General features: G+C 44.7%; 1 protein-coding gene across 1 annotated transcript in view; it reads right to left on the bottom strand.

Moving 5' to 3' along the window:
* The window catches only part of NVL (nuclear VCP like), a 133538-nt gene that overhangs the window by 132222 nt on the left and 965 nt on the right, over positions 1-351 (bottom strand). The gene's annotated exons all lie outside the window — the stretch shown is intronic.

Below are 351 nucleotides of genomic sequence, written 5' to 3'. Positions count from 1 at the left end.
GGTAGATTTTAGATCAGTTCTTGGCCTATGGCAGGCGTATTGTCAATAAATACTTGTTAAATGAATAAGTGGGTAAGACAACATATTAAAGTTTTTTTTAAGAGTTATTTTTTGCCTTGGGGCAAGAGCACTTCCTGCCAGTAAGAAGGAAATCACCTCCTGGGGGGGATGGCCACACTGCAATCCCTTCTACTCCATTCTCTCAGGGATCTTAGGCATGTATGCACAAGCACCTGGTGTGATTTTTCTTTTTAAAGACTTATTTATTGGGACCAGCAGGTGGCATGGTGGTTAAGGCTCTGGACACTCCCACATGGCCAACCACGGTTTGAGTCCCGGACCTGGTGGCTT

Source organism: Tupaia chinensis, unplaced genomic scaffold (genome assembly GCF_000334495.1).
Source record: "Tupaia chinensis unplaced genomic scaffold, TupChi_1.0 Scaffold000532_1, whole genome shotgun sequence".
Classification (NCBI taxonomy): domain Eukaryota; kingdom Metazoa; phylum Chordata; class Mammalia; order Scandentia; family Tupaiidae; genus Tupaia; species Tupaia belangeri.
Note: the sequence above shows the minus strand (reverse complement) of the source record. Positions and strands in the feature narration are given on the sequence as shown.